Source organism: Rutidosis leptorrhynchoides, chromosome 3 (genome assembly GCF_046630445.1).
Source record: "Rutidosis leptorrhynchoides isolate AG116_Rl617_1_P2 chromosome 3, CSIRO_AGI_Rlap_v1, whole genome shotgun sequence".
Taxonomy (NCBI): Eukaryota; Viridiplantae; Streptophyta; class Magnoliopsida; order Asterales; family Asteraceae; genus Rutidosis; species Rutidosis leptorrhynchoides.
Genome location: NC_092335.1, coordinates 408,039,626 through 408,065,267, shown reverse-complemented (window position 1 = coordinate 408,065,267; position 25,642 = coordinate 408,039,626). Strand labels below are relative to the sequence as shown.

The 25,642-nt window shown below is 34.3% G+C and overlaps 1 non-coding gene across 1 annotated transcript; it reads left to right on the top strand.

Annotated features, from left to right (window-relative positions):
* Window positions 1-23,524: 23,524 nt before the first annotated feature.
* Window positions 23,525-23,631, top strand: LOC139903616 (small nucleolar RNA R71). The gene has a single exon (XR_011778426.1). It is a non-coding gene; the product is annotated as a small nucleolar RNA R71 (small nucleolar RNA).
* The last annotated feature ends 2,011 nt before the right edge of the window (window positions 23,632-25,642 follow it).

The following is a 25,642-nucleotide window of genomic DNA, read 5'->3' as shown; positions in this document are numbered from 1 at the left end:
TTCTATCACAGCACTCCTTGCTATGTCTTCAGTACCAGCTGACCGATTAGTATCAGCTGGCACACCTGCCACAGTATCTTCATCAGCTTCCTTAAATAGGGGTCATTTCCTTAGGGGCTGGTTGTCCCTAGGAACAGATTTCACCCTTTGTCTATTGATTGGAATGGGTTCAGCTGATGGTTCTTGTGTTGATATTGGTTCTTGTGGAGACAGATAGGGAACAATAGCAAGATGCTCCCCCTTAACATCATCAACATCAAGGTCTGTTATTTCTGCTGGCTGTTGTTGTGTAGCTGGCTGAGCAGAAGATGCTGGTCGAGAAGATGAGCTAGTTTCTAACATTGCATCTCGCCATTTCATGAACACGTTAGCTCTTACTACTCCTGACCCAGTAGATTGCAGATAATCTTTCATTTCTTTAGGGGTCATTCTTTTGATCCTGTCTGCTCGCTCAGCATACAGCTTTGCCCTTTTCTTGTCATACTAAATCATGAACTTATCATTTCTTTTACGAGCATCTCTTTTGTACTTTTTAATGCTGATTAGTTCATCATTAATATCCAACTTGTCTGGGTCCAGGCTTCTTCTATGTTCAATTCTGTGTTGTTTACGAGCAACATAAGCCTCTTATTTGGCATTAAAGGCATCATTTAAATCTTGCTGTCTCTTCTGATGTCTCTCCAGTTTTCTTTTCATTTTCCTTTCAATCGTTTGAGAGACAACAAAAGATTCAGCAACAGCCAGCTCAGAAACATCACTGGGATTACTGCCAGAACCAATATCATCTACTGATGTGGCAGACACACTGGGTTGAGATTCACCAGCTGCCTGTACACCAGCTTCAGGATGAGCGTTGCTGGGCTTAGTGCCAGCATCTTGATCAATACCAGTACCATCATCATCACCATCTCTCCTTTGCTGTTTAGGAGCCTTTTTATGCTCATGCTCCCCCTCAGATTGTTTTCTCTTTTTGGACTTCTTTTTAGACTTCTTCTCCCCCTTTTTTCATCAGCAGGGGCAGAAGTGTAACAACCCTCACTTTTCGACTTCTAAATTTACTGAATTAACCCTAGGGTTATCTGCCTGACTATATGTATTAAGGGTTGTTATATACAATTAAATATTGACCGAATAGTAATTTTTAGTCAACAATGTACGCTTAAATAAATAATATATTATTAATTTATATAATTTGACATAATTTAACTAAGTATATAAACTTTGTATCACTTTTATTATTTAGTTAATGTATTATATATTTAACTATATAATAAATCTAATTATATATAAATGTAATAATATTTTCAAACTTACTAAAACTATAGTTTAATAATTAAAATCATAATTATTATTAAAAATACAAAATACCTAATTATTTATTATTTTTATGCAAAATTTGTATTTATTAATTAAATAAAAAAATAAAAATAAAATAAAATATTATTGACAAATATTCTTGGAAAAGCATTAAATCAATTTGTTTATTTATAAAACAAAATCATTAAAATAAATGAAAAAAAAAATAAATAAATAAATTACTTTTTAATTAAAAATTGTAATGGAAAAACTACTTTTATTATTTTATTTTATGCATTATTCCATGACCTAACATTTAATACTTTTTAATTTTAAAATCTCATTAAGAATTAAAATATTTCTTTTTCTTTTAATTATTTTATTCTTTTTACGTAATTTTTTCAAGTATAAATACCCCTCATTTCTCATTCAAACTCACACTAAAATTTCTCTCATTCTCTCTTTGAAGAATTACTACTAGTAAGTATTTTTTCTTACTTTTTATTTTTTTACTTTTTACTTTTTACTTTTTACTTTTTACTTCGGTTATTATTTTTACCGAAACATTTAAATAATGTTATAAATTATATGCAATTAAAAATAAAATAAATAACATGTATACACTATTACTATTACTAGCACCTATAACCTACTACTTATATTGTAACATAAAAACATTTTGGGATATGTATTAGAGATGTATAGATCTTCGAACTTTCTTGACGAATGGTTTCTATGAGATTTTAGGCAGAGGGTTTGGATTTCCGATTTAAAGGGTCCTATGGCTCAAGCCCCTAGATCTAAATTAGCCATTCGAAGGGAAAGGGGTGATTGGAAGCTTATCTAATACGGCAAATATCCTAAAATGGAAAATACTGATTAAAGTAGAAACTCTCTAGTCATAGAAACTTAGTAAAATAAGAAACTTTCTAAAAATGGAAACTTTATAAAAATAGTAACTTACTAGGAATAGAAACTTAGTAAAACAAACTATACTTAAACACATACTTAAACTTAAACATGGGCAAAACACTTAACTACTCTTAAATGTCAATAGGTTGACTTTCCTGCTCACTCGTTCAACCCTCTATTCCAAGGAATAACTCTCTCTCTACTTACTAAGGTGAATTCATAGCCCCTCTTTATTGCTAGCAAACTTACTTACTTTTGGGGTAAGACACATGCTGTTTTTACTTTTTACAACTTAGACACAAGTACCAAACTACTAAACTGTGATATGTTGGGCTATGACCAGCAAGTCCCCAACCGACAAGTATGAACGATAACTTGTCACGGGGCAAACTTGAAAGTCTAGTCTAAATATCAGTACCAACTGTTAAAACTATGCTATACCTGACTATGTCCGACTAAGTCCCTACTGTGATATTTTTAATTGCTGCGACATTCTTAATTATTGGGGATAGGCCTATCGGGAGTAACGTCCCTGATACATTTGACTAAGTCTTTGTATTACTTAATAATGAAATTAAACCGACAAGGACAGACACAACTTGTCATGGGGCAAACTTGAACGTTTAGTCTAAATATCACGCACTGGCATAACTTTTTGATCCTGCGGGAGATCAACTTTACAAACTAAATCTTGTGGTCTAATAAAAACGGTCAAACTTTTTGTTAAACCTATGAACTTCACTCAACCGTTTTGGTTGACACTTTAGCATGTTTTGTCTCAGGTGCTGTTTGATTCAAGCACTTATACTTACTGCGTATGTGATGCTACTTGGACATAGGATCAAGAGATATCGCATTTATTACATCTGCATGTGAACATTTACGTTATTGTTATTCCTATCATTGTAACGACATTTCATTTTCTGCTGCGTACTCATTAAAGTTAAATTCATCATTTAGTATTGTTCTCGTTTATTATAATATGTTGGTATGTTTTGATATTAGTGACGTTCCTTCCAGACCCTATTGGGAGGACATTACAGATTGGTATCAGAGCATAACCAGGCTGTTATAGAGAACCAGGATTGCATTTTTATGTGTGCCTTACTTGTTAGCTAGGGTGCCTTAGCAATCTAGGAAACTATAACCTTTCCTGCCTTAGAATTAAAGCACTTAGGATTGCCCCATAATCTTAACGATTATGCTTTAATAAACTTGACTTAAAGATTCTAATCAAAATATCCTTCCTAATGTTAGGATGTCTAATTATCATCAAACGACCAAAATGAATCTTTTCAATCCAACCGAAAAAGATACTGAAAGGTCTTCCACAGAAAGACCAGTCCAAAGTCCACCTTATGGCTTTGGTGGTCCTCCCTCACCAAATTATAGCCCAAATACTACTCTAAAGTTACATGGGTCTCCTGAATACTATCCAACCCCGAGGAATAAAGACAAGAGGAAATATTTTGAAGAAACTGGGCCGTCAAAGAAAAGATCCCGATCTCCTTTCTACGATGAAGTTGATGCCAAGTACGAGCTCATGAATCTGCGAAAAACTACCGATGACCTAATTCGCCATATTGCAAGGATCGATTTTCAAATGAAGGAAAAAGACCTAGCGATCAAGAAGCTCATGGAGGAAAATGCTGAACTAAAGAAAGAGATAAAGTTGGTGAAGTATGAAGGTGATAGAAATACCCGATGGGGGAAGCAATCTCTCTCTTGCCTAAGAGAAGATGTTGACCTTAGATTGAAGATGGAGGAAAACCGCGTGAATAATCAACTTTCTATAAGGGACCACAAGTACCATGTAATCAACAATGAAGTTTCTAACCTTTATGATAATCTCGAGTTCCTGTATGAGAAACAAAAGGCGAGGAACGAGAAAGTTGATGAGTATATGAAGAAGGTGGAGGATGAGAAGAAGAAATATGAAGATTACTTCAATCTTAATATTTCCTAGATTATTTTTCCAATTCCTTGTCTATGTAAAGGCTATGCCTTAAACTATTTCTATTTCCGAATCGTGTAATAAAGGCTTATTTAATGCCTCATTCTAATAATTTAAAGTGTTTTATTAATATCATGCGATATCAATACTTTATTTTATTCATACTTGTGATTGCTCAAACTTATTACTTGTTAAACTTATCAAACATATGTTCACTTTTATGTAGTGACATCATGGTTCGTTCAGCTGCACCTACCGTTAACAACGTTGTGTTAACTACTGAACAATTCCAACAGTTACTCGCTACCGCCCAAGGCAACGCCCAAGCTAATCATGCTAATACTCAACCGAAACCTTGTTCCTACAAGGATTTTTCAAACTGTCATCCTCCTGCATTTAAGGGGACTGAAGAAGCTGTCGAACTAGTCCGTTGGTTCGAGAAGATGGAATCTATTTTTCGTATTTGCAACTGTGGTGATAACGATCGAGTAAAGTATGCCACTAGCTCATTGGGTGGCAATGCCTTAACTTGGTGGACTGCTCATGCCAAGTCCATAGGAATTGATAATGCTAATGCAATTCCATGGGATGAACTCAAAAGCATGATGGTCAACAAATTCTGTCCTCGAAGTCAAGTTCAGAAACTTGAAGCTGAGTTCTGGGAACTCAAGGTCAAGGGTACTGACATTGAGAACTATACCAATCGTTATCTGGAGCTATCTACTCTATGTCCTGAAATGTTTCCTACTGAAGCTAGAAGAATTGAGCGGTATATTGAAGGTCTTCCTGAGGATGTTCAAGGGAATGTTATTGCTACTGAGAAGGTTACTTTGGATGCTGTGATTCTCATGGCACAAAATCTCATGTTGGCCAAGAGAAGAAGGGCGTCGACCAATAAGCAAGTTGAAACTAAGGGTAATGATGGTAAGAGGAAGTTTGAGCCATCTCAAGGTTCGGCTCAGAATTATAATAAGAAGCCTGCGGATGGTTCAAGGTCGAATTATAAGGGTACTTATCCTTTCTGTATTAGTTGCGAAAGGCATCACCCTGGGAAGTGTACTGCGGTTTGTGCATTTTGTAAGAAAGTGGGACACGTTTCTAAGACGTGTAAGACTCCTCCGAAGGATAAGGCTATTGTTTCGGCTAAAGCTCCTCCTACATGCTATACTTGTGGAGAGAAGGGACACATTAGTCCGAATTGTCCTAAGAAGAAAGATAATCCCGCTACTGGAGCTAATGCTACTGCTGCGAAGGGTCGTGCGTTTGTTATTACTGCTGCTGAAGCCCGAGATGAAGATGAAGTTATCATGGGTACGTATCTTGTCAATAATTTCTATGCAACTATTTTATTCTATACTGGTGCCGACAGAAGTTACGTGTCTAGTGATTTTTGTACCCTATTTGCTGAAAAGCCTCAACCCTTAGAAACTAAAAGATTAGTAGAAGTAGCCAATGGAAAGGTCATGCAAGTCGATAAAGTCTATAAAAACTGCAACCTAATCTTAGCCGATAAAGAATTTAAGATAGACCTTTTGCCGGTCGAGCTCGGAAGTTTTGACGTCGTAGTTGGAATGGACTGGTTACGTCCATTGAGAGCTGCCATCATGTATTACGATAAAACCATTCATGTTCCATTGGGAAATGGAGATACTCTTATCATCCAAGGTGAAAAGAGTGGTTCCAATCTCAATATTATCTCCTGTATTAAAACTCGCAAACATCTTATGAAAGGTTATCCAGCTATTCTAGCCCACGTTAAGATGATCGAATCGAAAGAGAAGTGTATTGAAGATGTACCAGTGGTTAAAGACTTTCCCGATGTGTTTCCTGAAGATCTTCCAGGTCTTCCACCTCCTCGACAAGTTGAATTTCAAATTGATTTAGCTCCCGGTGCTGCTCCTATTGCTAAAGCACCATACCGTTTAGCACCTTTCGAAATGAAGGAACTTCCCAACCAGGTCCAAGAAATATTGGATAAAGGTTTCATTCATCCAAGCTCGTCCCCATGGGGAGCTCCATTTCTATTTGTTAAAAAGAAGGATGGTACGTTAAGGATGTGCATTGATTACCGCGAACTTAACAAGCTTACTATCAAGAACCGTTATCCATTGCCACGTATTGATGATCTATTCGACCAACTTCAAGGGTCAATTGTTTATTCAAAGATTGATTTGAGGTCCGGATATCACCAACTTAGAGTCAAGGAATCTGATATTCCTAAGACTGCTTTTCGCACTCGTTATAGGCACTATGAATTCTGTGTCATGCCTTTTGGTTTGACCAATGTTCCTGCCGTTTTCATGGATCTCATGAACCGTGTCTGCAAACCTTATCTCGATAAATTTGTCATTGTTTTCATTGATGACATTTTGATCTACTCCAAGAGTGAGAAGGAACATGAGCAACATCTGCGCGTGATTCTTGAACTCTTACGAAAGGAATAACTCTACGCTAAGTTTTCTAAGTGAAGTTTTGGCTCAAAACCGTACAATTCCTCGGACACGTTGTTGATAGTAATGGAATACATGTCGATCCAGCTAAGATTACGGCTATCCAGAACTGGGAGATACCAAAGACTGCGAAGCATATTCGCCAATTTTTGGGACTTGCCGGTTATTATCGGAGATTCATAAAGGATTTTTCCCTTCTTGCCAAACCTCTTACGAAGCTAACTCAAAAAGGGAAAAAGTTTGAGTGGTCCGAAGAACAGGAATCTGCTTTCAAGATTCTGAAAGAGAAGTTGACCACAGCCCCGATTCTATCTTTACCTGAAGGTACTGACGATTTTGTTGTTTACTGCGATGCCTCAAAGCAAGGATTTGGTTGTGTTTTAATGCAACATGAAAAGGTTATTGCCTACGCATCTAGACAGTTGAAGAAGCACGAGGAGAACTATACCACACACGACCTTGAGTTAGGTGCCGTGGTATTTGTATTAAAGATATGGAGACATTATCTATATGGTACCCAGTTTACGGTGTACACTGACCATAAAAGTCTTCGACACATCTTTGATCAAAAACAGCTGAATATGAGGCAAAGCCGATGGCTCGAGTTATTGAACGATTATGACTGTAAGATGGAATATCATCATGGCAAGGCAAATGTAGTTGCCGATGCCCTTACTCGAAAAGACGATGTTAAACGTGTTCGTGCCTTCAACCTGAAAATCAAATCAAATCTTATATCACGAATCTGCGAAGCTCAACTGGAAGCTATTAAACCAACACTTATCGAAGGTGAAGGACCTATCGGTTTCGAGAACCAACTCCAAGTGAAAGCTAATGGTACACGGTACTTTGGCAATATAATTTGGGGTCCTCGCTTCGGTAATCTCCGTGAACTAGTCTTGGATAAAGCGCATAAAACTAGGTATTTATTAATTAAATAAAAAAATAAAAATAAAATAAAATAAAATATTATTGACAAATATTCTTGGAAAAGCATTAAATCAATTTGTTTATTTATAAAAAAATCCGTAAAATAAATGAAAAAAAATAAATAAATAAATAAATTACTTTTTAATTAAAAATTGTAATGGAAAAACTACTTTTATTATTTTATTTTATCCATTATGCCATGACCTAACATTTAATACTTTTTAATTTTAAAATTCCATTAAGAATTAAAATATTTCTTTTTCTTTTAATTATTTTATTCTTTTTACCTAATTTTTTCAAGTATAAATACCCCTCATTTCTCATTCAAACTCACACCAAAATTTCTCTCATTCTCTCTTTGAAGAATTACTACTAGTAAGTATTCTTTTCTTACTTTTTATTTTTTTACTTTTTACTTTTTACTTTTTTACTTTTTACTTTTTACTTCGGTTATTATTTTTACCGAAACATTTAAATAATGTTATAAATTATATGCAATTAAAAATAAAATAAATAACATGTATACACTATTACTATTACTAGCACCTATAACCTACTACTTATATTGTAACATAAAAACATTTTGTGATATGTATTAGAGATGTATAGATCTTCGAACTTTCTTGACGAATGGTTTCTATGAGATTCTAGGCAGAGGGTTTGGATTTCCGATTTAAAGGGTCCTATGGCTCAAGCCTCTAGATCTAAATTAGCCATTCAAAGGGAAAGGGGTGATTGGAAGCTTATCTAATACGGCAAATATCCTAAAATGGAAAATACTGATTAAAGTAGAAACTCTCTAGTCATAGAAACTTAGTAAAATAAGAAACTTTCTAAAAATGGAAACTTTATAAAAATAGTAACTTACTAGGAATAGAAACTTAGTAAAACAAACTATACTTAAACACATACTTAAACTTAAACATGGGCAAAACACTTAACTACTCTTAAATGTCAATAGGTTGACTTTCCTGCTCACTCGTTCAACCCTCTATTCCAAGGAATAACTCTCTCTCTACTTACTAAGGTGAATTCATAGCCCCTCTTTATTGCTAGCAAACTTACTTACTTTTGGGGTGAGACACATGCTGTTTTTACTTTTTACAACTTAGACACAAGTACCAAACTACTAAACTGTGGTATGTTGGGCTATGACCAGCAAGTCCCCAACCGACAAGTATGAACGATAACTTGTCACGGGGCAAACTTGAAAGTCTAGTATAAATATCAGTACCAACTGTTAAAACTATGCTATACCCGGCTATGTCCGACTAAGTCCCTAGTGTGATATTTTTAATTGCTGCTGCATTCTTAATTATTGAGGATAGGCCTATTGGGAGTAACGTCCCTGATACATTTGACTAAGTCTTTGTATTACTTAATAATGAAATTAAACTGACAAGGACAGACACAACTTGTCATGGGGCAAACTTGAACGTTTAGTCTAAATATCACGCATTGGCATAACTTTTTGATCCTACGGGAGATCAACTTTACAAACTAAATCTTGTGGTCTAAAAAAAATGGTCAAACTTTTTGTTAAACCTATGAACTTCACTCAACCTTTTTGGTTGACACTTTAGCATGTTTTGTCTCAGGTGCTGTTTGATTCAAGCTCTTATACTTACTGCGTATGTGATGCTACTTGGACATAGGATCAAGAGATATCACATTTATTACTTCTGCATGTGAACATTTACATTATTGTTATTCCTGTTATTGTAACGACATTTCATTTTCCGCTGCGTACTCATTAAAGTTAAATTCATCATTTAGTATTGTTCTCGTTTATTATAATATGTTGGTATGTTTTGATATTAGTGACGTTCCTTCCAGACCCTATTGGGAGGACGTTACAAGAAGGGTGATCAGGGAAAACATGTGCATCAAGGTCACTATCTGACTCGGGAACTGAAAATGAAAAGTTGTTCCAGTCAGCATCAGCAGGAGAAAGATGGGCACTAGGATCTACACCATATTGTCGGAGACACAGATTTGAAGCTCTAACTTCATTTCTTGCAACACCCATGGCCATTTGATTAACAGTGGCCCTAACATCTGCTTGTAGGGCAGTCATTTATTGCATAGTCTCCACCAATTGAAGATAAGCAGAGATAGGAACCATATTAGCCATTTTCTGTTCCTGTGAATCCAACCTCTCTGTCAATACCCGATTCTCTTCATTAAGGAAAAGATTCCTTCAATTAGCAGCATCAAGATCAGTTTGAAGATGGGAAATATGATCAGCATATTCATTATAAGAGATGATTCGCCTTTTGAAATCCTCCTCTTCTTCAAATTATTTGACAATAGCTTCCACCGCTAGATCAGCAAAAGCACATAATTGTTTGAGCTGGTTTTCAATGGTAGAAGTGGTAACATCCCCAGCTCTGCGTATGGCTTCAGTCATTTTATCAACAATAGCAGAGCGAATGGTGCTTTGTAGATCTGGTGTAACTTCGGCTAACGTCTTATAGACAGCCAGAGTGGAGATGGCAGCCACCTCATCAGCATTAAAACTGCTGGTTGAGGGGCGATCATTAGCAGCTAACATAGAAGTACCTCCGTGGGGTGGTGGAGGTGGAAGGTCAGAATCTGACTCGTCACCATGATCACCATCATTTTTACCTTCACCCGAAGGTTTAGAACCACGGGTATTCTTGTCAGCATCATTATCAGCATCATTAGTTATATCCACTGGTTTGTCTTTGGAACCAGTCACATTATCATGAGTGACTGGTTCGCCCTTACCAGTACCTTTATCAGCATCACCATCAGATGAAGAAGATGATGAGGAAGAAGCTGATGAATCAGAAGGTACTAGCGAATCAGGGACATTTTTCATAACAAATTTACCAGTAGTAGGATCTATGATGAACTTGAGAGGCCTCCATGTACCAGGCCATGGAGAAGCAGCTGGAGCCATACCAAAGTAGTGATAGTATGACTACTCATTAACTTGTTGTAGTGTGGCCAACCTCTCATATATCTCTTCTCTTGCTGGTCGATCCAGCTGAGATAATAGCTCAGTCAGCTCCTCTTCTGGTAATTTGCTGGCTGAGACTATAGCACTTTGGGGATCAATAGTCAGCTGATCCACCAGCAAGGAAACTTTGGGAGTGATGGATGCTCCCCTATAGATGAAGTTATACCTGGCACACATATGGTTTCTTCTCAGCAGAAGCAGTAGCCTGAGAAGAGTCAGTGGTGGCAATAGCAGAGGTACCAGCATCCATAGTGGGTTCTGTAGAACCAGTGACATGTGCAGAATAGGCAGCATTTTCTGCGATAAGCTCATCAGTAAGCACCACGTCATCTTGGTCACTGATGTTATGCGAGGTGCATATAAAATAGCTTAAATTTTACTAGGAAATGCTATTAAATACGATACAATTTTACACAAGATATTTATTTATTTATTGAATGGATATACTTAAACCTTGCTACAACACTTATAGGCAGTGTACCTAATCGTACAGTAGTGTAGTTTTTAGTAAGTCCGGTTCGTTCCACAGGGAAAAAAATCTTTAAACAAAGCTTAACGCTATATTAGTTTTATTTTATAAAAATACAAATATATATATATATATATATATATATATATATATATATATATATATACATATATATATATATATATATAAGTAATATTATTATTATAAAGGGGGGTTTTTACCATTTAATGACCGGTTTGTCGATTTTAAAAACTTTAGTCGCAGTTAAAACCTGATGTAAAATAATAAAAATAAATATAACTTAATTTAAAGCGTAAAGTAAATAACAATAATGAAATTGCGATAAATAAAAGTGCGATAAAATAAAATTGCGATAATTAAAAAGTACGATAATTAAAAGTGCAATTAAATATAATAACAATAAATAAAAGTGCGATAATTTGAAGTGCAACTAAATATAAAATAAAGGAAATTAAATACGAAATAAAATAATTATGCTTATTTAAACTTCCGTAATCACGATGTTTGACATGTTGATTTTAGTTTTATGCCCATGGGTTAATTGTTCTTTGTCCTGGATTATTTAATATGTCCGTCTGGTATTTATCCATAACAGTCCATCAGTCATAAATATAAAGTGCGAGTATCCTCGTCAAATTATCCTTATACGCGAAGTTAAATATTCCAACTAATTGGGGACTTAAACTGTAACAAGATTTTAATACGTTGTTTAATAATTACACCAGGTTATCGACTGCGTGTAACCCAAGGTTTTAATACTTTGTTAACAATTGTGCCAAGTGTCCTTGTACATAATTTCACCCATGTTTTAATAATTCTAGTGGCTATTAATCCATTCCCGTGTCCGGTTAAATGAACGATTATTCGTACATATAAATATCCCGCCCATCGTGTCCGATTGAGTGTATATGGTTATTTTTAGGGACGCCCAATTGTAAATCTTTATATTAAAATTAACAAACTATCATTTAGTTAAAAAAATATAAAGCCCATTAATAGCCCATAGTCTAATTTCCACAAGTGTCGTTCTTTTGTCCAAACCCCAATTATGGTACAAAGCCCAATTACCCAATTTTAGTAATTAGCCCAACATCATGATTACTTCGTTTTAAATAAGCATAATAATAACTTAGCTACGAGACATTAAATTAAAAAGGTTGAACATAACTTACAATGATTAAAAATAGCGTAGCGTTACACGGGCAGAATTTTGACTTACACCCTTACAACATTCGCTAACATACCCTTATTATTAGGATTAAAATTAAAATATAAAATATAAATATAAATATAAATATTACGTATACATATATAGAGAGAGATTGATTATTTGATATTAAAAATGATCAGAATTCGTTGGGTTTTATAGGGATTTGAGTCCATGGAATCTCCGCGACTCGCGGCCCTTTCCTTCTTCAAACTCCGCGAGTCGCGGAGTTTGTTTTTACAGCTCACCAAGTCTTGGCTCCTAGCTTGTCGACGGATTATATAAATAAATATAATATATAAATAATTTTAGTAATTATTTAAATATTATATTATATTTATGTGCATAGTTGACTTGTAATTTTTAGTCCGTTGCGTCGAGCGTTGAGAGTTGACTCTGGTCCCGGTTCCGGATTTTCGAACGTCCATGCGTACAATTTAATATCTTATACTTTGCGTTTTGAATCTTGTACTCTTGTAATTTTGAGACGTTTCTTATCAATAATTGGAACCTCTTTGATTTATTTTGTACTTTTGAGCTTTTTGGTCGTTTGCGTCTTCAATTCGTCGAATCTGTCTTTTGTCTTCACCTTTTATTATTTAAACGAATATCACTTGTAAATAGGACAATTGCAACTAAAAGCTTGTCTTTCTTGAGAAATAATGCTATGAAATATATGTTCGTTTTTAGCATTATCAAATATTCCCACACTTGAGCGTTGCTTGTTCTCAAGCAATATAGTCTTGAAATACTAGAATCACTTCTTTATTCTTCACACTTTGTACATCAGTGATTTCTTTACGGTGGTATAAACAATGGTAGTAACGATGTGGTTTACAGTCCCACATGACTATAAAATTTAGATCCTTTAAGGAAATTGGATCTTTATAAAAACATTTGATCTTTTGAAAATTTTAATCTAGCTTTTACCCTAGATAAGTTTTCCAGAATAACCCTTCACCGGTGTTTGCAAATTATTTTTGTGGGTTTGGTGGGTTTCATATTTGAAAATTTAGCTCAAAAGTTGTGGTTTTGTGTCACCCACTTGCTAACCTTGTATTGGGAAAGCAGCACATCCAGTTTACTTGTTCCGTATATTACCTTTCGGTAAACTACTGTCCGGTTGTAAAGGGAAGCGTTGAACAAGCACTGTTTAAGGCAATGTCCCCTGCATGCTTTTAATTATGGTCTATAATGTGTCGGACGCAATTACTATCCTTTGTAGGAGCAATAGTAAAGCTCACGCTTATAATTTTTTCGGTCTGGCACAAGGTCCTGTCTTTGACCATGCTATGCAACCACCGTTCTTACGGTTGACACCCGATTTGGTTCAGGTGACCTAATGAATTCCAGGTGAATTCCTAGGATTTTACGTTCAAAGGTAATGAACGCATTGAAAATAGGGTTTTCAGAAAACAAATCGGTTTATAATTTGATCAAAATATTTTCTCGTTCAAGCTCGAGTTTAGATATCATTGAATTCCATGAGTTTGTAATTCTCAATCTTTAAGGTCAATCTCTAGGATTGAGTAATATCAGTCTTAAAAGCTGATTTTTGATCTTTAAAGGAGATTATCCTTTCTGGGGATCTGATTTATTAGTCTTATCAAGCTAATTTGCACGGTGCCCCCCATTTTACGAGATAGATCCTCTCATGGGTAGGATCAGTCTGACCACATGGCGACCCTGTTTTATGCTGAGGTCCATGGATTTCCTGCTGATTTTAGAGATGACTTTTCTAGATTTTTCATCAACCTACAGCTGGTCTGGACGACAACTTCATGACCTAAATCAAGAAGCGCGTTTCTTTTTCGGAAGACTTTACTTCCTTTTAACGATGGAATTGATTCATCGTGTAGATCCATCTCTTCTTTTCTTTCATCGGGTAAAACAGTTTAGTTTAGTCCAAAGCAAAAGTATCTTCAATTATTTGTTACAGAAATATGTGACATATGTTTAAGATAACTTGGTAATTTTTCCCACACTTAGCTTTTATTTTCCTTTTTATTGTCCTCTATTCCATTTTAAATGAATTTTAACATTTTGGTTTGTTTCTCAATTTATGTCCTTTCCGAGGTAACAATAATTTCGGTGGTAAAACCTAGTTTTATCATTCATAAATATGTATAAACATGATTTTGAGTTCATTTAATTGAAAATTTTGAAAATTTTTACTAGAATTGGGTAGTCAGTATATAAGACTAGGGCTGTTCTTTATTATCAGAGAGCACTAGATTCTAATACAACTACTGCTTTACTAGTATTTTTAATGGTAACCAAGTGTTTAAGATAAAAATTTTAAAAATCCGAAAGAATTTAACCCCTTCCCACACTTAAGATCTTGCAATGCCCTCATTTGCAAGAAATCAGTAACAATTTAAATTATTGAGGGTGATTAGCGTAGAAATGATTAAATTTTACCAAAGTTTCCAAACATATTGTTGTTTGTGTTGAATGATAAATGGTGCACATCATTTGTTCATTCTGTCTTGTTGTTATTTCACATATATTTTGCATCTTGTCGTAAAAATTAGTTGCTTTTGCTGAACTTAATGCCAGTCTTTGAAAATGCGTTGTTTTACCCTGTTGTGTACATAAGATAAACTGCAAACATATATACATATTTTTGAAGTTTGGTATATTACCCCACATTCAAAAATTATTAAAATCTAATAATAAAAGTTAGAAAATTATAAAAACTATTACAATATTAACATAAGTATTAAATGTATCAACATTACAAATAATAAAATAAATAAAACTAAGTAGACTAGGGATGATACTGATACCAGTAGGGGTTCCATGCATAACCGTATGTGTTATAGAATGCTTCGGCTGGGTTATACGTAGGATACGGTGGTTGGATCTCTATAGACCAGGGAGGAAATACGGGCGATGGAGTAGGAATATAGTTTCTACCTACATGTTGGCAATGAGCTGTGATTTGGTTTTGATGAACTTGCCAATCTTCAAATGCTCGATGTCTAGCATTTTTATACTCTTGTGAAGCTATAAACCTTTGCATTTCTGTCATTTCATTTCCCCCTCCCACATTACCTGGCTGTTGGTTTCTCTCAACCTGTGGATGTCTACCATGGTATTGTACTGCGGCGTTATTTCGCCTCTTCAAAACCTTCGCATCATGGTATACATTTAAACCAATTGTATCGTGAGGTTCTGGTTCTTCGACTAATAATCCCCCCCGACTTATATACACATTGAGATACTCAGCAATTAGTGTAATAAATATACCACCTCCTATTATACTGTGCGGTCTCATCCCCCTAACCATAGCTGATAAATAATAACCCACACAATAAGGTATACTTACAGCTCTTTGTGGGTCTCGAATACACATGTGGTAAAACAAATCCTGTTCATTTGCCTTTTCCTTATTCTTACCTCGTTGTGTAATCGAATTGGCTAAAAACCTATGAATTACTCTTAACTCTGCTCTATCTATATCCAAATAAGAGTAATTTTCCCCTTTAAATCGGTGATGGCTAGTCATTTAACTCCATACACCATGCGTATCAAAATTTTCATCAATTTTCCTACCGTTCAATATCAACCCTCTACAATCGGCAGATGCTAACTCCTCAGGCGTATATATACGTAAGGCCTGAGCCATGTCTAGTAAAGACATGTAGCGCATCGAACCTCCTAAAAAAAATCTAATAAAAGATCGATCGGTTAAACTAACTACGCGATCATTTATTTCTATACTACACAATAATTCTTCACACCATACTTTATATACAGGTCTACGCATGCTGAATAATCGTACCCAATCATTAAAAGTAGAATTACCATACCTCTGTGTAAGTAATTCTCTAATTGGCCCGGCCAATTCTACAGCTTCTAATGGTCCCCATTCTATTACCCTAGGTACTTCAACAACTTTAGAATGAAGAGTATGCAAGCCCCTTTGGTATTTTGGATAATCTATCCAACGTCTGTCAAATCTCAAGTTCGGGTGCAAATCTTCCAAGTGCATATCTGAAAATGTCATAACTGGATGAGGTATATCTTGTTTATAATAGCTATCAACATCCTGTTGTTCCGCATTCTCAGGAGGAGCATTGCGAGCTTGGGATGAAGATTCACCCCTTTCAGTCTGCAAAACACATCAAACATAATTTTTGTGCATCTAAATATGCATTAGTGTCAGCAAAATCATCAATCAAAATAATTACAATGACATGTCCAATTTATATCAAACTTATGCTCATTTTCATATTTTTATCAAATCTACACTTTTTCAAATAAGCATATACGAAAATGTTCGCCAAGTTCATAAGCATTCAACTCAAATAACATGTCAAAATAATCATTACTAGCAATTAAACAAGTTTCAAATGACATTATCTCTCAAAAATCAAGTTCATGAATTTTAGACTTGAAAAAGTCCACTTTAATTCTCAAAAATCATGTTTAGGCTCAAAGTTTGGATCATTTAACTACCTAAACATGTTACACTACTTAATTTAGCAATAATTCATGAAAAAAATCGGCCATAACCTGTTTATATCAAAAAGTCCCAAATTGCTCAAGAACACAAACCCTAGATTTCTCAAAATTTGAAGTTTAAGTCTTCTAATCATGTTAAATAGCATCAATCTAGGTTATACAAGCATAATACATAAACAATTTAAGCATAATTACACTAAAAAGCATCAAAATCGAATTGGGTATAAAATTGCTTAAGAACACTAATTTTTCGGATTAAAGGGTGTTTTGGTGTAGAAATTTACCGTTTTTCTTGAGTAATTCCTTGATAGCATCCTTCTCAACATGATTTTGTAAAAGATTTGTTGAAAAATGGCCAAAAATTCGATTTTGTGTGTGTTTTGTTCGGGTGTTTTTCGCAGTTTTTGGGTTGGGGGTGTGTGCAACTGAGCTGTTCGGCCCTTTTTATTTTTTTCTGTAATTTCGGTCCTCCGCGACTTGCGGTGTTTGACCCTTGCAAACTCCGCGAGTCGCGGTGTTTTTTTTTTTTTTTTTTTTTTTTTTTGTAAAAACCTTATCTTATAAAACAATTAATTAATTAATTTTAAAATGTCGCGGTCGTTTCGGAACGATGTCCTAGTTCGTCCTTCGACAAAATTTTAAAATTTGTCTTTTTGTAGCGATTGTTTTAAAAGCTAAGATTTTTGGGGTTTTTAATGTTTTTGGCATACTTTAATTCAATAAGATTAAAAATAATGATAATAAAAGTTCTCGTCCCTCCCTCGGGTAAAGCAATTTCGGTTCAAAGACCTAGTCTTCAACTTACGACGAATTTTAAAAATCATATTTTTAACTTAGCAAAATAAAGTAAATTTTTTTTTAAATTCACACAACTTAAATTTAAAAATGCATAAAATTAAAAATTCACACCAAACTTAATTTTAAATTCATATTATAAATTCACACCAAACTTATATTATATTTTTGTTTTTATACATACAAACTTAAAAATATCAATTGTTCAAATATTTACAATTTTAAATATATTAATTTAAAAAGTTTACAATATTAATTTAAGATTTATATATTAATTTTAAAAACATGGTAAAAATAAAATTGAAAATCTTTTTGGTCTTTTATCCCACTTTAATCAATCAAATATTATCAAAAATATGCGCCCCTCTTTTCGGTAAAGTAATTTCGGTTCCATGATCTAATTTAACTCATGACGAATTTTTGAAATATTTTGGGTTGATTGATTAAAGATATTTATACCTTAAGAATAAACGTTAAATTTCGCAGTGATGTAATAAATTCTTTTATGATATCAATAATTTCGGTCGCCAAACCTAATTTTATTCAATACCAATTTAATACTTTATAGCGAACAAATTAGCGTTTATTATCAAAAGGTTAAAAATAAAAACAAAAATAAAAACTTTACAGACTTACCGGTGAGATAGTATTCTTAGTGATATGATCTTTCCCATTCATAAGATAGTCGATTTAATTGATTTTCCATGGCTACATAGGCGTAACCTCGAGCATTCAGTGTTTTTTCTTCTAAACATATGAACGGTCCGTCTCTGCATAAAGTAACAAATTCGGTGTTTGAATAGGTTTGATTATTTGAACATTTACCTCCATGTGACCATTTTCCGCATTTGTGACATCTTTCTAGGTGTCGTGCTCTTCTTTTCGCTGCGGATTTTGATTTTCCTTTACCAAATTGTAACTTATTATCTTCGCATCTGGATTCTTTTCTTACTCCGTCCAATCTTTCTCTGATTACTGATACTATTTCACTCGGAAGTGTGTCATTATTATGTTTAGTGATCAAAGAGTGTAGCATTAGACCATGGTTTTGTTCACAGGAAGTCTTCATTTCGTAAAAACCTAAAAAAATAAAAATTCAGAATGGGGGGAGAAGACTAGTTCTTTAGGGTCTGCTAGGGAAAGAGCATTCGGGTTCCATTCTCGAGAACTACACGAAAACAGAAAATCTAACTCTAACAGAAATACATATTATCCTTTAAAAGAATTGATTCTCCCCACACTTAGTTAGCTGTGGTATCGAAATTGTGATTAACTTCATTGTCAACTTCCATTGGACTATCTATGTAATGTTTAACTCTGTGACCATTAACTTTAAATTCAATTTCATTTGAATTTATTAATTCTATCGTTCCGTATGAGAAAACTCTTTTGACTATGAATGGTCCAGACCATCTTGATTTCAATTTTTCAGGAAATAGCTTGAATCGTGAATTGAAAAGAAGAACTCTGTCTCCTTCTTTGAATTCTTTTGAACTTCTGATTCTTTTATCATGCAATTTCTTTGTTCTTTCTTTATAGATTAACGAATTTTCGTATGCTTCATGTCTTAATTCTTCTAATTCGTTTAGTTGACTTAACCGTAGACGTCCAGCTTCATGTAAATCAAGATTACATGTCTTCAAAGCTCAAAATGCTTTGTGTTCAATTTCTACTGGAAGATGACATGCTTTTCCGTAAATGAGTTTAAAAGGTGTGGTTCCAATTGGAGTTTTGTAGGCTGTTCTAAAAGCCCAGAGTGCATCCTCCAATTTAATGGACCATTCCTTCGGATTTGATCCTACGGTTTTTTATAGAATACGTTTTAAAGCTCGGTTGGTATTTTCAACTTGTCCACTTGTTTGTGGATGATATGCAGTGGAGATTTTATGAGTTACTCCATATCTTTTAAGAACTTTCTCAAGTTGATTATTACAGAAATGAGTTTCCCGATCACTTATTAAAGCTTTCGGTGTTCCAAACCTTGCAAAAAGACGTTTTAAAAAGTTGACTACAACTCGTGCATCGTTAGTTGGGAGATCTTGTGCTTCCGCCCATTTAGATACATAATCAATGGCTACGAGAATATATAGATTATTATGAGATTTTGGAAATGGATCCATAAAGTCAATACCCCAAATGTCAAATACTTCACATACTTGAATGACATTTTGTGGCATTTCATCACGTTGACTTATTTTTTCGGCCCTTTGACAAGCATCACAGGATTTGCAAAGAAGGTGTGCGTCTTTGTAAATTGTAGGCCAATAGAATCCAGCATCATAAACTTTTCTTGCTGTTAGTTGAGACCCATAATGCCCTCCTGTTGGTCCTGTGTGACAATGGTTTAAAATTTTACTAGCTTCATCTCCGAATACACATCGGCGTATTATTCCATCTGGACAACTTTTAAACAGATGTGGATCTTCCCAGAAATAGTGTTTTATATCACTAAAGAATTTCTTTCGTTTTTGGTACGACAATCCTTTTTCAAGGAATCCACATACTAAGTAGTTTGCATAGTCTGCAAACCATGGTATTTCATTATAATCTATCTTCAATAGATATTCATCAGGAAAGTTGTCTTGTATGGCCGATTCATTTAGAACTTCTAATTCGGGATTTTCAAGACGAGAAAGATGATCGGCGGCGAGATTTTCTGCTCCTCTTTTATCTCGGATTTCAATATCGAATTCTTGTAAGAGTAAGATCCAACGGATTAATCTTGGTTTGGCATCTTGTTTCGAAAATAGGTATCTAAGAGCAGAATGGTCGGTATAGACCACCGTTTTTGCTAGAACGAGATATGAACGAAATTTGTCAAAAGCAAAGACAATAGCAAGGAGTTCTTTTTCAGTAGTTGTGTAATTTGTTTGTGCTCCTTGTAACGTCTTACTAGCATAATATATAGGTTGAAATTGTTTTTCAATCCTTTGTCCTAAAACGGCTCCCATTGCAAAATCACTTTCATCGCACATAAGTTCAAACGGTAGATTCCAATTTGGTGTTATCATGATCGGCGCATTAGTGAGTTTCTCTTTAAGAATATTAAAAGATTTGATGCATTCATCTGAAAAGATGAATGGGGCATCTTTTTCTAGGAGTTTATTCATAGGAGTGGCAAATTTAGAAAAATCTTTTATGAAACGTCGGTAAAAACCGGCATGCCCTAGAAAACTCCTAACTCCTCTAACATTGGTGGGATGTGGAAGTTTAGCAATTACATCTACTTTAGCTCTATCCACTTCAATTCCTTCCTTTAAAATTTTATGACCAAGAACGATGCCTTCTTTAACCATGAAATGGCATTTCTCCCAATTAAGTACTAGATTTGATTGTTCGCATCTAATAAGCATTCGTTCAAGATTAACTAAACATGATTCAAATGTATCACCGAAGACTGAAAAGTCATCCATGAAAACTTCCATGCATTCTTCTATCATGTCGTGAAAAATCGCCATCATGCACCTTTGAAAGGTTGCAGGGGCGTTGCAAAGTCCAAATGGCATGCGTTTGTAAGCAAAAGTACCATAAGGGCACGTGAACGTGGTTTTCTCTTGATCTTCGGGTGCTATTGGAATTTGAAAATATCCGGAAAATCCATCAAGAAAACAATAATAACTATTTTCGGCTAATCTTTCCAACATTTGATCAATGAAAGGTAAGGGAAAGTGATCTTTTCTGGTTGCGTCATTTAATTTTCTATAATAAATACATACACGCCATCCTGTTACAGTCCTAGCAGGAATAAGCTCATTTTTCTCATTTGTAATGACAGTTATGCCACCATTCTTAGGCACGCATTGAACTGGGCTTACCCATGGACTATCAGAAATTGGATAAATTAAACCTGCATCTAGCAGTTTAATTATTTCTTTTTTAACAATATCTTGCATATTAGGATTTAGTCTTCGTTGGCGTTGCACATACGTTTTATGACCTTCTTCTATAAGGATTTTATGTGTGCAATACGAAGGACTTATTCCTTTAATATCATGAATCTTCCATGCAATGGCTGGTTTATGAGCTTTCAACACAGAAATGAGTTGAGATTTTTCATTTTCAATAAGAGAAGACGATATTATTACAGGTAATGCAGATTCACCATGTAAATAAGCGTATTCCAAATGGTTTGGAAGTGGCTTTAACTCTAATGTCGGTGGTTCTTCTATCGATGATTTATATCGATATCTATCTTCTTCTTTTAGCATTTGAATTTATTCTGTTGTTGGTTCATATCCATTAGCCATTAGTGTTGCTAACATTTCAGCTTCATCAATTAGTTCAGTTCCTTCTCCTAAAGAACATCCTCCTGTTCCTTGTAATTCTGGAAATTCTTCTAACAATTCTGCATGTGAATCTATAGTTTGAATATAATAGCATGTATCATCTGCAGATTGCGGTTGTTGCATTGCTTTATCAACTGAAAAGGTAACACTCTCGTCCTCTATACTAAGGGTTAGTTTCTTACCAAACACGTCTATCATTGCTTTAGTCGTGTTTAAGAATGGTCTTCCTAATATGAGAGGAACTTGAGAATCTTCTTCCACGTCTAGAACAACAAAATCTACTGGAAATACTAAAGTACCAACTTTAACTAGCATGTTCTCCATTATCCCTCTAGGATATTTTATTGATCGATCGGCTAGTTGTATGCTTATTCTTGTTGGTTTCAATTCTCCAAGGTCTAGTTTAGTGTATAGTGAATACGACATTAAATTTATACTAGCACCTAAGTCTGCTAATGCTTCTATTGAACTAAGACTACCCAGAAAACATGGAATTGTGAAACTTCCTGGATCAGATAGTTTTTCTGGTATCTTATTCAACAGTACTGCTGAACAATTAGCATTCATAGTAACAGCCGAGAGTTCTTCCATTTTCTTTCTATTTATGATTAGATTTTTTCAGAAATTTAGCATATCTAGGCATTCCTGAAATTACATCAATGAAAGGAAGATTTACATTTATTTGTTTAAACATATCCAATAATTTGGATTGCTCGGCTTCAAGTTTCTCTTTTTCCATTTTACTCGGGTAAGAAAGTGGTGGTTGGTATGGTTTAACATAAGGTTTAGCCTTAACTGTGTTATCTTCATTAACCTTTTCAACTACCGGTTCTTTTTACTTATCTTGTTCAGGTTGTGGTTCTTGTGGAGTAGGAATAGCTTCATCAGAAGTTACAGGTATTTCAGGTGGTTTAAGTGTTGTACCACTTCTTGTGGTAATGGCTTTAGCTGTTTCATTCCTGGGGTTTGCATTTGTATCACTAGGTAGACTTCCCGGTTTTTTTTCACCTATTAACCTTGCTAGGTTACTTACTTCTTGTTCCAAGTTTTGAATAGAAGCTTGTTGATTTCTAAATGCTTGAGCATTTTGTTCATTAGTTTGTTTCTGAGATGTGAAAAACTGCGTTTGAGTTTCAACTAGCTTCGTCATCATATCTTCTAAATTCGGCTTTTTATCATCGGTTTGTGTTGGTTTGTTTTGAAAATTAGGTCTTTGCTGTTTGTAAGTATTATTGGATACTTGTTGATTGCTAGGACCTTGTTGGTTGTTGTATGGAACATTTCTGTTATAATTCTGGTTCTGATTGTAAATCGGTCTTGGCGGTTGATAATTATTCTGATAATTATTTCCAAGCCTTTAGTTTATGTATGAAATATTCTCTCTTTGTTCCATTGTTAGTTCAATACTGAGACAATCTTTTGTCAAATGTGGTCCTCCACACTGCTCACAACTAATTCGTATTGAGTGGATATCTTTAGTCATCTTTTCCATTCGTCTCTCGACAGCATCTATCTTTGCAGAAATGGAATCTAAGTCATGGCTAGAATCGGCTCTAGCTGCTTTAGATGATCTAACGATATCTTTTTCTTGGTGCCACTCATGTGAGTGGGAAGCAGTGTTATCAATAATTTTGTAAGCATCAGTTTCGGTTTTCTTCATAATAGAACCACCAGCTGCTATATCGATGTCTTTCCTTGTAGTGATGTCGCATCCTTGGTAGAATATTTGTACTATTTGACAGGTGTCTAAACCATGTTGCGGACATCCTCTTAATAACTTTCCAAATCTTGTCCATGCCTCAAATAAAGTTTCATTCGGTTTCTGTGTGAACGTAACAATTTCTCCTTGAAGTCTTACGGCTTTAGATGCAGGAAAGAATTGTTTAAGAAATTTTTCAACTAAAACATCCCATGTATCAATCGCCCCTTCAGGTAACGATTCTAACCAATCTTTAGCTTCTCCCTTTAAAGTCCAGGGAAATAACATGAGATATATCTGTTCATCCTCAACTTCTCTTATTTTAAATAGTGTGCAGATCCTATTAAAGGTACGAAGAAGTTCGTTTGGATCTTCCTTCGGCGCACCACTAAATTGGCATTGATTAGTTACCATATGTAGAATTTGTCCTTTGATTTCATAATCTGGTGCATTAATGTCTGGATGAGTAAGTGCGTGACCTTGGCCAGTGCGTTTAGCTCTCATTCGGTCTTCCATACTTAAAGGTTTCAGATTCTCCATAATTGAATTTGTTGAATCGGAATCACTAGAGGATTCTGATTTAATGGTTCGTTCCTCAACAATCTCTGTTTGAATGATTGGTGGTTCCGGAGGAAAAATTAATGGTTCAGGATCTATGAATTGTCCCTGAATATTCTCCGGATTCTCAATTGTGAGGTCGGGTTCAAAAAATGGATTATCGGAAATTTGAACTGGAGTACTTGGTCAACTGGATGACGATTCTAAATAAAAATCAACGGCGGTAATATTTGCTAGATGTCTTGATCTAGTTACAGGTGGTGAACGTACAAAAGGTGGTGAACGTCTTGCTCGGTGCATTCACTGAATATCCTATTAGTTTTTAAAAGGAAAGAAAAATTATATAAGTTATCTAATGAATAGACTTTTCTGATTTTACCCACGTTTCGAATAGCCAAAAGATGCAGCAGAGGGGCAGGATTCGTTTGGTTTCAATATAATTGAGGACTGTTTGGCTCCAATAACCCGGTCCACGTACAAATCCAACTATTACTACGAACCAGAAAATTTTGATGTCTATCAATTTAACCACTTAAAATAAATTTTCGTAATTTTAAGAAATTTAGATAAGAAGTAGAGAAAATTCTAAGTCCTAAAAACTAGAATAGCGAGAAATAAGAAAGAAAAAGAGCGCGTCGAAAAAGAAAAGGGTTGAAAAATAAAAGGCGTCGAAAAATAAGAAATAATAAAAACAATGACTTATAGAACTTAAAAACACTCGACTAACCCAACCTTATTACTATCACTAACTTAAAATTATAATCGCAAATTGAGATTACTAATTGGAGTGATAATTGATACATAGGTAAAAGGTGTCGAAAAATAAAAATAAGAAAGTAACGCGTTGAAACTTAAAAAGGCACTAAAATCTAAAAATTAAAAGTTGCTTATAAAAATATTAAAGCTTACAAGTAAAACTATATCCCAAATGGCAATATCTTAAAAAGGAACTAAAACTTAAAAAGGCGTCGCAAAATTCTAAAGCACATAAATCTTAGTCTAAAGAAAAAGCACTTAAGGGGTTTTACGGCAAAGCCTAAAAATCTAGAAATAAAAATAACTATGGCAAAAACTATATTTAAAAACTAAAAATAAGCGAAAAATACAAATATTACACTAAAACAGTTAAAAAGAGACAAAATATAAAAATATACTAAAAGTTGTAAAAAGTACAATTTTTATAAAAATATTATTTTTATATTATTTATTTTATAAAAGTGTTAATTTTATATTTTATTTAAATTAATTAAACTAAATATACAAATTAAATAAATAAACTAAACTTAATTAATTAAAAATTAAAACCTAATTAGGGTTTTTTAATTATTAATAATAATAATAATTACGTAATGATGCTGTTAGGGTTTCTATGCACCCGTGTCAGAGAGAACTCCGCGAGTCGCGGTTCTCGTAGCTGAAAAACTCCGCAAGTCGCGGGGTTCGAAATTTCAGATTAGGTGCAGGCTAAAAATCGTTCGTTTTAGTTTTTTTTTTTTTATATTTTCTGTTTTTAATTTAATTAAAATATTTATATAAACTAAATAAAACTTATGTTTTAAAAACTAAAATAAAAATAGAAATACTTTATAATTTTATAAAAATAACAATG